Source organism: Lissotriton vulgaris, chromosome 1_1 (genome assembly GCF_964263255.1).
Source record: "Lissotriton vulgaris chromosome 1_1, aLisVul1.2, whole genome shotgun sequence".
Lineage (NCBI taxonomy): Eukaryota > Metazoa > Chordata > Amphibia > Caudata > Salamandridae > Lissotriton > Lissotriton vulgaris.
The window spans coordinates 1011854872-1011868632 of NC_141685.1; the positions used below are offsets into that span (position 1 = coordinate 1011854872).

The window sequence follows — 13761 nt, forward strand, 5'->3', positions numbered from 1 at the left end:
CGTTTTTCTCAGTGGAGGAGGAGGCATTTGTTTTGCATCTGAAGTTGTTTGTAAGGGCAATCCAGTTCCTCTTCAATGTCTCCTTATCAAATGCCTAAATGACCTTTTTTTCAACACCGTATTCTCAACAGAGCATTATTTGCTGTCTCCCACACCATATGATACAACGGGGAATCCTTTCCCAATGCCATTCTCACCTGCATGTCCACGTGCATTAGCGTGGAAAAGACCAATGTAGCGTCAATGAGTTTGACACATAAATGTTGTTTCCATATTAGTTGTAACCACCAGACATTACTCTATTAATACAACTATGCCCATTAACATTAGCTCCCGCAAGCATTATCTATTGCAAGCTTAGCTGCATACATGTTCCTCTGCTACGCTAAAGAAATTCTCTCAAAGTAGAGAGGAGAGGTACCCTCAGTTAACTCAGACTATGCTGTTGGGTACACCTCACGTAACAGATTAACTGACAACAAACGGAGTATCCTTTTATTTCTCCACTTACTACACACTGAAGGGGCTATGCACCTACCACAACAAAATACCACATCCTTAAAGCTCCGAGGCACCCTTGCAGGACAGACGATCTTTCTAACGATACACAGCATGTCAAACGACGCCATTCACGGAGTAAGGAAGGCGTACCAAGGAGTACAAGCCTTTCAGCAGCAGACAGGACTGACAATGCCACAGTCGTGCGTTTGCAGGGAGGCAGAGAGGACACTTTACACTGTAAAAAGAGGAGCTTCTTCAGTCCGATTTAAAAACACTTCCGTTCAACGATGATGCCCCCAGAGTTTTGCGTCCAAAAGGCAGCCTAGATCTGTGGTATGTCCTATTTCCCACCGGATTGTAATCAAAACATCCACAGCAATCCACATCCACAGGATAAAACAGCAATTAAAAGTGAGTTCTTTGTATTTTTGATCATTTTAAGCTTCCAGCATATATTATTTTCCAGTGGAATTTTCATTTACAATTTAAGTCCCTTTCACACATATGTTTCTTTAACAAATCTTTAAGTATATAATTGAATTACTTTTTTTGTGAAAATAGGAACATTTTCTCTGAATAAAAGTATATATTTAATTCATTTTTTGAAAATGAAATAAATGGTATGGACAGATATACAATGAACCAAAGTAAGAAGTGAGGTGCAAAGATTTACCAATAAGATACCGCTGAAAAGGTCCTTGGGAATGAGAGAGGTGGACTCACATCAGTAATATATACTTGTGCCTCACCCTTCATACCAGATTTCATATCCCATATTTCACCAACTGTACTTTAATATATATATAGTGGGGAGCAAGATGGACAAGTGCTGGAGCACATTATGGTGGTTGAGTACTTTGGCCAGACTCCTATTCTCCAGGCCTGAAGCCGATTTAGGTCAAAGAGCAGTCAGGGAATGCTCTCCCCGAGGTCTGCTAGAGGATTCCACCTCGTGAGGTTTTCTTCCCCCTCTCAGCTAAAAACGTGAGTAGTACAAAGTCTGAATATGGCAAAATCAAGATTGCAGCAGCAGTACTCCTGGGCCCTATCAGTGAGAATGCTATCCAAAGTGGGTATAGCAGAGGACCTCTATCGTGACCCTACGGATGTAAAAGTGACCAACACCAAGAATTAAGAGCAGCAGTGTACCGAAACCGCACACCAGGACCTCCCAGTGGATGAAGAGCGCTGTGGCGAAAGACCGGAGAAGTGAGAGAGAGCCTAAGAGTTAGGGGTGTTCCAGGGGAAAGTGAATGAATGTCACTGCATGACAGCTGATCCTGGAGGCCTAGTCAAAACCGTAGAGACCTGCACTCAGAGAGACCTGTGGCACTGCACTTGCCATGCCTCCAAAAGAAACAAAAATACAATCAAAAAAGATCCATTTGACTTTTGATCTTCCACAATGCCCTCCGAGTAGGGGGGAAGTGATAGGTAGATGATGGACACAACTATTGAGGATGATGGTTTAAAGTCTCCAAGGGAATCTAATCCTGTCAGACCTAAGAGAACTGCAGTGAGCTACATCAGATATTAAAAGGCAATCACTTTAAACACGAAAATGGTTTCATTTCACAGGCAGCAACGTAAACAGAGGGGGCAGTACAGGATAACAAGATAAGGACTGGCTACCTGGGGGCCTCAGTGACAGCACTGAAGAGGATAACATGAAGCTCAGGGAATTCAAGGACTGTGACACTCTAGTTCCGGTTCATATGGAGTCAGGGTGAATGCCTGCAGCCACCATCCACCTTCTGGGAGCTCTGAGAAATCTGGTGAGGAAACCATAAAGACTAGAATCAAGAGGATTTTGAACGTTAAGGACGTTACTTTGGAGGGTGGCTCTAGAGTTATAGTAAGGAAGGCATATCAATACTCCACAAAGAAACTAAGGCGGTAATAAGGACTTAGGTGAAACGGACACAGCTGAACTTTGCGCTCTAAAAGAAAGAACATATTTTCAGAAGGGCCTCCAGTCAGAAGGCCCCTCGGCAGGGTGGGATTGGGAAGGCGGGCAGACCAGAATTGGCTGAAGGACTAGTGCCTAAGGGTGACACGTGGCACGGGTTTTCAAGAGAATAATCTGCTTCATTCCTACCCTTCCCTGCCAGGCCATCGCACTTCGGGCTACAGTCGACAGGCAAGGGTGGTAAGTGTGACAATCGGCCTTATTCAGGGCCAGGTGTTGCTCCATTTGTTGGCCCATTCTGACCTCAGCCCCCCATGGGGCCCGCTTGGCTCAGAAGGAGTGTCTTGCCCCTCACCCATCCCCTGCCAGGCCATCACAATCAGGCAATAGAGAGTGGGAGTATGCAGGAACCTCGCTGGCGGGGTGGGGTTTTCTGGCTATAGGACATGTAAAGCTGAGCCCCCACTGGAGCAGCAGTAGATGTGCCCTTTTCCTTGACTTCTTCACTAAAAGGCCATCCCCCTGAACCTATTGAGGGCCGGGGAGGTAATGAAGTAAGAGAAGCATTTCTGGAGAATGCTTGTGTGTAAATGCATAGGCCTCGCTGTGATGCAACCTTTATTAAGCTGCTATTAAACTAGAAGGTAGGTGGCATTACAGCCAAACCTGCTGACTGACTTTATAAGTGACAAACCAGGTTCTAATCCCAGCGTTGGCTCAACAGCCTGTGATTCTGGGCAAATCACTTAATCTCCGAGTACTTTCACCTTACATCGACTGTGTAAAATACATACTGATTAGAAGAAAACAAATATAGACTTTCTGTGATTTTCTTTATTTTCGCACCGGCCAGGATATTAAAATACAGGTGATGTTGTTTAGAAAAAGGCCAGGTCGCAACCCTAGCCAGATCAGGTATTGAGAACATTGGGACATTTTATTTCACCTCACCCACCTAGCCAAAATGCTGTGCTTCTCATTTTCACCAATCGCACTGATTCTATAGGCTTTAAAATGCTTAAGTCACCAAACATTTCACTATAAACAAGTCCAATGAGACTAACCAAATAATGTTTCATGAAAGGGCATGATCCGCAAATGGGAGGCACTTTTTTTGGGACTGCCCAGACCAAATTACAATCCCAATCCGACCCTGGTGGGCAGGGATGGCTTTAGGGTAGTGCCACTGGTGCAGCCACACTGTCACTGACCTGGTGGGGACACTGACCTCAGGGAGGGGGCGCTGTGTTTAGCAATAACTTACGATTTAAAAACACCTGCAGCAAAGCTCCTTGTGCTTCAGTTTTCAGGCAGCAATAAAAATATCAAGATAAATCTTGTGATTAATGTTCCTGCTAGAGAGAGCGAGATCAGTTTCATCCAGGGGTAGTTTTGACATAAAGTAGTACAGAGGGGTCAATTTGCCTTCTGCAAAGAATTTATGAATGCAGATCACAGATCTGTATTTTATTTTTTTTAAACAATTTTTATTGATATGAAAGCACAAAATACATCATTCCAGCAAGTGAATAAGTACCATGTGCAGTGGCATTCCTCAAGGCAGTTAAAGTGACAAACATTACGGCCATCTTCAGAATAGTCCCTTTGCGACATACATTTTCCGGCAACATCTACAGAGGAAGCCAAGTGTGGAAACAGGATCAAGATCCCCATTCACACACCCCTACACCCCCCCCACCCACATGTAACATTCCCCAACTGTTCCTCCCTAACTCAACCCCCCCTACATCCCACCTCCCCTCCCGGGCGTGTCGTAGAGTGTCTCAATTGGAGTGTAAAGAAGCCTAAAGCTGCGGTCGTATGCAGCAACCGGACCAAAGCATATAGCGTGGATTGGACGTCTCACTGTACAGGAAGGGGATAGCAGTTTAAACACTCAAGCAAAATTAGGTACCTACGATCACTGTGACATAATACAGTGGGTATGTTTCAGGGTAAACCAGGTAGAACGTACTTCAAGTCAACAGGTTAGGACGTGTCTATGGGAAACCACCCCCATCTCCGCCCAAGACAACCCCTCTGGAAGGCCAAATGCTCGGCCAACTAGTAGGAACCGAGTTCGGACGCCAGTTGCATAGGTCACAGATCTGTATTTTATGTGGATACCTACTTGGGTTACTGCTCTTCTCACAGAGATCTTTTTGTTACAGCAGTTCATAAGATACAACCCTAATATACAATAGTGACTTAAGAATTGTCAAAGAGCTGTATGCAAACTGCATAAAATAGGTAAGGACAGTATAAGCCCACCCCCAGTCTTTCATTGTCTATTCCTAATGTTGCTAAAAGGTGTTTGTGTGGTTAAATATAGCTTCTTATTAGTAAAACCTGCCTTTACCAGTGCCTCAAAACAAATGAAATCTTTGTGAGAGAGATCCTATGGAGAGATGAGTAGCGCATTTGCCAGGTAGTCGTAGGGGTATACCAGGAGCGGGGGAAAGAGTCGCCAAAAATGATTGTCGCACCAGGTGCCAACAGCTATAAAGCCAACCTTGATTGCGGGGCTGCTCACATTGAAGCTCTGCGGATCTGTTTTCTCTTTCTTTTTTTTTTTTTTATAAATTGAAACGGGCCCGGCCGTCTATGGTACCGAGAGCTAATTTTCTTGGCAGATCAAGGTGCAGAGGCATCATCCCTCACTCGCTGCGTGACCTCGGAGAATCGGGGCAGACCTACAGCAGACACAAAAAAAACGACGAGCAAGAAGTCCATGCCACATTTGCAAGGCCAGTCTGCAGGTTTCAGGCGACATAGACAGGCTTGCCATTGATTGGGACGAGCACAGGGCCGCCGCCGTAATTATGGGCTTCAGTCAGTCCACTGCAGCTCATGGCACCAGCAGAACAAAACGTCTGGCATTCAGGTTTATATCAAACAAAGGCTCCTGACAGTCTGCAAGGAAACATTATATATTCTAAGGTTTTGGGCAGACGAAGTATAAGTACCCGTCCACAACAACCCACGACCACTTCCACTGGCCTTAGTAATCTTAGTAAACAATAATATTGGTAAACAGTCTCATATTCTCAAAATTGAAACATTTTCAATTATAACTATTCACAATAAAATCACTGCTGTTTGTTAGTCATTTATCTGATACTTATAACAAGCAGGACAAAACTAAAAGTTTCCCTTGTTTTATTGACATGTCCATTAGCTACTACTATGTTACATGCTTGGATGAATTAACAGAAATCTCACAAAGAGGCATCAAAATGCTTGTCGAGTGATACACTATGGGAAGCATTGGCTTTTAAGGCACATCCTTAATTATCTAGGTCAGCCTCTGGGAAAAGGTTCCTAGTTATGATAGAGAGGCCACGCCTCTTTTAGCGGCCATGCCCTTATTTCCACTTATATCCATGCCTGCACATGTTTAATTTGAAAGGAAACTGATTTTAATGGGAGCCTACCACCACTACTTCTCAGCAGAAAACATGTACTCTGAATAATAAGTGCATGCAATGTATAATCTTTCCAGCACTGCAGTGAAGAAAGTGGTCAAGGTGGCAGAAAGTCACAGATACGCGGCAGCACCAGTTATGCCAGATTCCAGAGAGCCAGAGGTCTTAACTAGAGGTTGCAGCAGACCCCACAACAGCTATCCAGCAAGCCAAGGTCGTGGTAATTGAAGAAGGAAGAAAGTCACATAGGGGTTGGGTGCTTGTCCCAGAAGAAGAGCATTAGAACACAGAAACCAGCAGAGAACACTGTAGCATTCTCACACAAGGACGTATATGATGCCTTGCAGTCCAAGCAAAGATGCAGTTGGTTATTGTAGATTGAAAGGCACCGACTGTGAGGGGACTTTAACCCATATCCTTCTACGGAATGTGATGCAAAAGGGACAGGCAAGTGCTGATCAAAAGATTTTATTTTATAGGAATGTGTACAGGGCTTTATTGCCATTGATATGGCATTGCAGGACTGCAAGGTTTTAGATACCTTCATGTCCTGTTCCAGATTATTCCATCACAGAGGTCTGTTTTCTTACTACCTTGGCCAGATGACCCGTACTGTTGGTACAGTAAATATGATGTTCTGGTGAATATGTTTTGCTAATGGTTGTAATGTTTCATTTGGTTTGATGTGTGCGACCAGAAGTATTTACCAATTCTAGAAAGTGCTTTCTGGGAGCACCTCTATGTGCACTGCTCACCTTGAATTATGTGTCTGAGGTAACTCCAGTGCTTAAAATGGGCTGGTACCGTCCGGTTCGGAGTACCAGCACTTTTTTATTTTTAGAGGGAGAGTACCGGGACTTCTCTAGAGTGACGTAAAACTTTTAATTGGAGAGTACCGGCACTTCTTAGAACCAAACAGGTACTCTGGTACAGAGTACCTTCTCTTATATTTTTACATTTCAAGCACTGGGTAACTCTGAATATGTTATCTTGGTAAGGTCCAAAGTTCACCTAACGCCTTAACCGTGGCGGCAATTCCGCTGCGGTGCGGGCGTTCCATTGAGTGGGCGGGCCGCATCAGCCAACGGACGTGTGTAGCACTACGGAGGTAGTGCTCGGGACGGCTGTTGGACGACGGGCACAACAAAAGGGCTAAATAAAACTAGCTGTGGGGTGTTGTGGGGCATTCTACAACCGTGCTTACCATATGTGATCAGATGAGTCAGATGGCTTCATGTCACTGAGACATAACTATTTGCCTCTGTGAATTAACAAATCATTGTTTTCAAGTGTTTATACCATTGATCAACTGAGCTGACAAGACTCCAAAGCGCAGAAAGCACTGATCTGCTCACTGTTATACACAAACTGGATAAGTGGCGTCATAGCAACATGGAGTCAACTGGTAAAACAAAAAAATACCTAGTAGAGAAACAAGAGCAAATGACAAAGACATCTTCTAGAAGAGCTCATAGCAACCATAATCATCTTCAACAACCCATTTGTGTGAAGGGAATGAGGTGCAATAGCTAACTTTGTAGCTGTGGAACCAGGAGACCAGCACTCCAATCACAGCCTCACTAGGTGACCAAATAATCTAGGGCTTCACCCATTTCTCTTACTTGACAAAAAAACATTGACCAGCCAAAAGGTCTTGCTTTTTGTTAGGGAAAGGGTTTGCTAGTAATCGGTTGGGTTTGTATGTGTTGCCACTAGTAGTCCTAAGAAAAATCCCATTAATAAAGCATCATGTTGGGCTATAGCACCAAGGAAACTGGGAATAGGGCACTTTGATGAACAGGCTGAATTAGTAGAGTTAAGCTGTACACTCGAGGAAAAATGCTATGTAAAGGAGTCAGAAGATGTGTTTGCACACTAAGTGGTGAACCTAATTTTGAGAAAATGTCAATACTTTCATTGCATCTTTAAGAAAGCTTATACAAGTTCATTTTATTACTTTCTGACATTAAAAAACTGTAAATTCAACATCAAGTGATCATGCCAGCAAAGGCTAAGGAATCCAAACACCATACATTTCCTAAAAAAAAGTAACAACTCAGAAATTAAAAGGCTATGCCAGCAAAGTAATTACATGCCATATGTCATGTCACACTTGTTGGATAACATAAGGACTATTAGTTGCTTCATCACGAAAAGAAATTGAATTACATTTTGCTGACAATATAACTGAAGCAAAATGTCATTGGCTTGATGAGCAAATTCTCCAGGTAATGTCAAAAATAAATAAACATAAGAACCCCAATGGCTGACACCAAGTTCACTCTCTCTGTATTTCTTAATGTAGTTGTGTTTTAAGAATGTATTTAGATAGATTTTCCAAACTACTTAAACCATCTATGGCAGTGGTACCCAAACTTTTTAGAACCACACCCCACTTTTCAGAGCGATAAACATTTGTGGCTCACCTAGTTTTAATGGACATGAGGCATGCGATGTTTTAATGTAATTAAAGCATCGTATGGTAGCACACTGTCATTTACAGACAGCACATTTTACATCGAAATGGCCACTAAATTTGCACAGACAAAGTTGTACTGATAAAACTATATTGCACACACGATAATGGGTGGAAATCGGGTTTCAGTGAATATTTATAATTTGTGCACCACCATGTAAAGTGTCTGGATTTGCTTTGATCTTATTAAAATCTTTGTTTCTATCACACTTCAGAATTGCAAAAAACTGGGCTTCATTTTTGCTTAACTAACTGCTGAATGTGTATAGTTCATATGCAGGTATTTACATTTTGTTGTGTTAAAAAAAATGACATCCTACAGCCTTTCCTTTCAAACAGCTGTACCCCAGTAAGATTATCACATACATTCACTTTTCTTTCTGACTGCAAAGTGAGAAGTTTGTAAATACCAACTCCTATGTTAAACAAGCATTGGCAATGCCAATAGGTCAAGCTTATAAATGCACGGTAAAGCCAGAGCTAAAAATCCATGTATGTTTATGGCTGTCCTGCTCCCATCTGTGCTGCTACCAGAGGGAAACGCCATAAATGATCTACTTAACTAAGACACTTTAATAATACTGCAAGGGCATGTATGTGCCCCTAAAAGTTCAAACTTAGGCAGCTGGATAAATAAACAAAATGATCTCAGATGTGTGGAGAGCAAGCAGTTTTTTGTGGAAGCACACAATCGAAACATGCCCTCGCCTGAGTCCCAACATGTAGACGTAGCCAAAGGCCATCTCCTGGTGATACTCACATAGTTGTCTGGCGAAAGCTGCGCTGACAAGGCAGACCATTAAATGCAGCAATTGGTCACAAGACATAGCCTGACACCTGACCTCTGTCTTTGAATCACAGCAAATGTTACAAGATAAAAACAGAATTTAAAGGCATTTTTATTTATTACTTGAACTTCCGCTACCCACAAAAAAATTGTCTCACGACCTACCAATGGGTTGCAACCCACAGATTGGGAAACACTGATCTATAACCAAACCTAAAAAGAGAGCATTCAGAAAAAGGCTAATCTCTTGTATTAAGTGAGGAGAACAAATCTAATCCAGTTGATACAAGAGAAATGCAGGCACTACCATTGCTTCCCCATTTGTTGAACTACCCATAGCCCACTACCACGGTCTGAGAACGTTTTCTACCCTTCTCATCTATTGTGATTGTCGTGTATGACTTTCAGCCACTGACAGGCACACCATGTTGTATAATCGACCAGGGTACAGTAAAGAGGCATGTGGAGGCACAGGTATTGTACATATGGCGTATGGTACTGAGAGGTGTTGATGTTCATACACTATATATTCTGGATAATCTACAGAAGGGATGGGAATGCCCCTGCTCTGTGTCTCTAGTGTACACTTCAGAAGAGTGTGGATGCACTGCATTGAACATCCCACGAACAAGTACTGTACGTACAGAATATAGTTCAGAGAGTTATGGGTGTCAAGGCCCAGAATATTCTGGGTAAAGTACAGAGAGGTGTGGATTTCCAGATACTGTCTATTTTAGGCAGTGTTCAACAGTGTGCAGAGGCTCCCTCGCTGCACATTCTGGGTACAGCAGTGACATCTTAGAAACAATACAAAGGAAGAAGGAAGGTGATACTGTTCCAGTACTTTCGGCATGAGTACAGCAGAGTTGTGGTTGATCCAATACTGTTCTTCTTGCATACAGTAGAGAATGGTGTGGATGCTCCAGGACTATACATACTCAGTACATTATCAGAAAGGTGCAGACACAATCAAACAATACGTACAATCTACAGTACACGGGGTGTGCTTTATATAGCAGTTAGTCAAGGACCGAGTATGGTGGGATGGTGATGCTTCTGCAGTGTACATCCTCGGTACAGTACTGGTATGGCTGTCCCAGTCCTGTACATCCTTGCCACAGTAGATGCATGGAATGATCCCGCTCAACTTCAGCCACATTACGACCTCCATTTACCAAGTTATATCATGTAATGACACTAAACACAACACACCCAAACAACGATGTCCTCCCAGCTGCACATTTAGTATAATAGTAACACTATCCTAACTATCCTGGTATGCCTCCAGACTCATCTTTATATCTCCCAAGTACCTCTATGATTACAACATCAACACTTACTTCTGACAATAACCATGGAACCTGAAAAGGTTCCTAGAAAGCGAGCGAAGATGCTGTTCTTTTGTGACTGTTGAACATTAATAAAGACGTAATATGACTTCATCAAAATTGGCAATGGCCATCTGTGAAATCTTATTGGAAGGAGACATTTATCTGAAATGGAACATTGAAGAGTGCATTCCTATTATTGGAAGTGTATGTGCTAATCCCTCCCTGGTTTACCAACACTATCTCTCCATTATACCCCCAGTACCTCTTTGGGATGACCCGGTGTATCTCTCCAGTAAATCTTCAATGTAACTCTGGTAGTCCCCTCAGAACCTTTTAGAATGCCCCAGTACCACAGCCGAAGTTTATTTGAAAGCATGAAACATAAACATCACAGTGGCCGCAGTTTATTTGAAAGCATGAAACATAAACATCACATTCCTCTTGGTCATGTGTACGCTCCGTAATTTCAATCCTGCATTACATCAGTACCTCTCTAGTATACCTCAATTACCTATGTGTTAGGATATTCAGAAACTCCAAGATAGGTCACTGCAGTACCTGGCTGGAGTTCCTCCAGTGCATCCATAGGTATGCACCTCAACACCTCTCTGGCATGTCCCTCAGTCCCTCCCTGGTATAACACTATCCATTGGAAATGTTATCCTGTAAATCCCATGTGTGCCCCTCAGTACCTTCATGTTCTGTCCCAGAACTTACCTCCATACAAGTGTGACGTTCCCATCTTTGTTACACTCTGTGTACTTTGTACCTTGTTCAGTATATATCTGTCATGCAAGCAGTACCACCTGGGTACCATCCCTCAGTGCATCTCTGCCATACAACCGTACCTTCCCGCGTTATGACCTCACCTCCAGCACCTCTCTTTTCTGTACCAGCATCTCCCTGGCATGTCCCTCTCTAACAAACCTCCAGCATCTCACTCAGTATGCCTCTCTCATACCAATACCATCTCCCTGGTATGCCCCACTCTGGTAAACCTCTTGGCACCTATCAGACACAATAACGTCCTAACAGGTCCTTCGCAGGTGAACCCACCAGTACCCCTATTGCAGGGCAACAATACTGCCGTTGAATGGCCCGCCTTGATATGCCTCCAGTACGCTCCTCAGTGCCTCTGTTACATGTCCCTCTCTGATATTCCTCCCAGGTACCTCGCTCAATTTCTCACCGGCATACCAACAGTACCTCCTCCGATGTGACCCCTCCCCCTCCTTGTATACATGCCCAGGGGCACCTGCCCCGCGCGCAGAGATATCGGGGAGCTCCCCTACCTTAGTGACCGGTACCCCGCCTCCATAGCTCGGCCACCGCACCCCCAGAAGGTCTCCAGGGCATAGTGTTGTCTGAAACCCAGAGCCTCCATCCAGCGTCAGCCGCCGACCAAACGTCCCTCACTGACAGAAGCAAGCCCCACCCCCCAGTGACCTCACCGCGCACCACAGCCAATGCCAACGCACCTCAGCACAGAAACCCCGCCTCACAGCTTCCGACAAGCGGACTTGGCAGCCAACTGAGAGGTTGCTGGCAGCGCTTGCCCGGCTCGAGGCGTGGCGGTTGACGCTTGACGGCTTGAGAATTTTTTTTACGTTTCGGCGTCATCTGGAGGCCTTGGTGCCTTCTCCTCGGTGCTTTGGTGTCCCGAAACCCTGCCATCTCTGACGAGCCATCCTGGTTGCGATGTGCTCTCGGCCCAGTGCCTTGTCTTTCGCACTCTGTCTTCTCACGTGCCCCCACGATCTTGCTCAGTGTTGCCCCGTCCTGATTCCTCTTCATCCTGTGACCTGCCTTGCCCTCTCTTTGGTGTCCTCTTCTGCCCTGTTAATTACCTGCACAACCCGTGTGCACCCATCACCGTGCATCCTTTGTTCTGCCCTTACATACACCATGCTGTACCGAGCTTTCGCTCTAAGGTATGTTCTAACCCGTACCCTGCCTTTGCATGAATCACGTTTCTGTCCCCTTTACGCCTTGACCTTTACTGTATCCGTGTGCCCATTTGTAACCTCAACGCTCTACCTGGGCTTATACGTTATGCCCAGAGCTGCTGCTTCACCTTTTCGACCCATAAACCCCGCTTGTACCCTTCAGCACCCCATTCTGTACAGTTCTGTACCTGGAGGGAGCTTTGCCACCCTCCAGTTCTGTGCCCCATTCGTTCTCGTGTTCTGCCAATTCCCGTCGCCCGCTTCGACAGCTCGCGGGCTGCGCCCTGTCACCAGTCACCGTTTGGTTATTCAGCCTTGCCCCTAACCGTCGATTTGTCTCCTTCGACATTGCCTCCTCCTGTTGGTACGGGGCCTGCGGCCCCATTCCTGCTTGCACTGCTGAAGCCTATGTTTTGTATGTATGGAAATGAAGCTTGCACTACTGATCACGATGTTCTTGTTCTCTGAGTAGGAGTGAATATAAGCCTACGAGAATGGCTAAGAATGGGCAAATGCAATTCAGTCAAGAGAAGGGAATGGCTAACGTCTTTAAGGAGGGGTGAATGTCATGCCTATCAAGATGGTGACTGTCAGTCTAATGTTGGATGAATTTCAGTTAGTCAGGATGGGTCAGTTTTGAAAAATTTAGGACGAGTGAGTGTCGGGTTGACTGAACGTCCAGAAAGTGGTGAATGTCAGCCTTTTCTGTCAGGATGGGTGACTTTGATCCTGTCAGCATATGGGAATGAAGTGAACCTAAACGACATTATGTGAAGATGGGTGAATCGGAGTGGATGGTGGCCAAAATGGGTGTTTGAAGGATACATATTAGCCTGTCAGGATGAGTAAGTATAAGCATGTCAGCAACAGTAAATCCCGTCTGCCAGAAGGGGTGTATGCAGGTATGTCTAGAGGGCTGAATATCAGGATTGCAAACAGCAGTCTGCCACGATGGGCGCATGGCAGAAGGAGTAAAAGGCAGTCCAAGAGTCATTAATCTCAGTCTGCCCTGATTGATGAATTTCCGGATTGCGAATTTCTGTCACAGTAGGAAATGACAACGAGGGGTGACTTTCAGTCTGATAGGCGGGGTCAGATATCGGGCATTTTTTATCCTAATGCCCATCCCCTGAATATTCCCCTTGGATACAACTGATCTCTGTAGATCAGCCAAGAGCCTTGCACGACTAGCCTATAAAATCAAGTCATGTCTTACTGTAGGTTGAGGACAGCTGTTGGCGTGTTAGGCTTCTGAAATAGGGCGTGGCATGCACATTCTAGTTTTACAAACTAATCTATGAGAGTAAAGAACCGTGAGACAGACTCAATTAAAAAAATTACTCCACTAGCTGTGCAGACTTTTTTGGGTGAGCCAGATCAGCAGAA

General features: G+C 44.5%; 1 protein-coding gene across 1 annotated transcript in view; it reads right to left on the reverse strand.

Moving 5' to 3' along the window:
* Positions 1-11872, reverse strand: part of EVI5L (ecotropic viral integration site 5 like) — a 1294704-nt gene extending 1282832 nt beyond the window's left edge. Inside the window, exon 1 of the mRNA XM_086928161.1 lies at positions 11722-11872. The gene's annotated coding sequence lies outside the window, so the exon portion shown is untranslated. The remainder of the gene's footprint in view (positions 1-11721) is intronic.
* Positions 11873-13761: the final 1889 nt, after the last annotated feature.